This window comes from Passer montanus, unplaced genomic scaffold (assembly GCF_014805655.1).
Source record: "Passer montanus isolate IOZ18808 unplaced genomic scaffold, ASM1480565v1 scaffold204, whole genome shotgun sequence".
NCBI classification, from domain to species: Eukaryota; Metazoa; Chordata; class Aves; order Passeriformes; family Passeridae; genus Passer; species Passer montanus.
In genome coordinates, this window is record NW_024366637.1 from 418,434 (window position 1) to 419,150 (window position 717).

Consider the following 717-nt stretch of genomic DNA (forward strand, 5'->3'; position numbering starts at 1 on the left):
ACGGGGACACGGGGACAGGGGGACAGGGGGCACACAGGGACAGGGCACACGGGGACAGGGGGACAGGGGGCACACAGGGACAGGGCACACGGGGACAGGGGGACACCAGGGACAGGGGGACACCAGGGACAGGGACAGGGGGACAGGGACCCCAGCACAGCCTGGCCCGGTGCCCCTGGCGCTGGGGACACGGCTGGCACTGTCCCTGTCCCCGCGGGGGTGTCCCTGTCCCCGGGGGTGTCCCTGTCCCTGGGGGTGGCAGTGTCCCTGTCCCTGTCCCTGCCCAGGAGCCGTCCCTGTACACGGTCAAGGCCATCATCATCCTGGACAACGACGGCGAGCGGCTCTTCGCCAAGGTGGGGACACCGGGGGACACACGGGGACAGGGGGGACACACAGGGACACTGGGGACACCGGGGACACACGGGGACAGGGGGGACACCGGGGGACACACGGGGACAGGGGGGACACGGCCCGGAAGGGGATGTGGCCCTGGGGAGGGGACAGGGCGGGTGGCCCGGGCGTCAGGGGGTGGCCGATGTCCCTGTCCCGTTCTGCATGTCCCCATGTCCCCATGTCCCCATGTCCCCAATGTCCCCAATGTCCCCGTGTCCCCGTGTCCCCAATGTCCCCAGTGTCCCCAATGTCCCTGTGTCCCCCACATTGTCCCCAATGTCCCCAACGCTGTCCCGTGTCCCCAATGTCCCCATGTCCCCA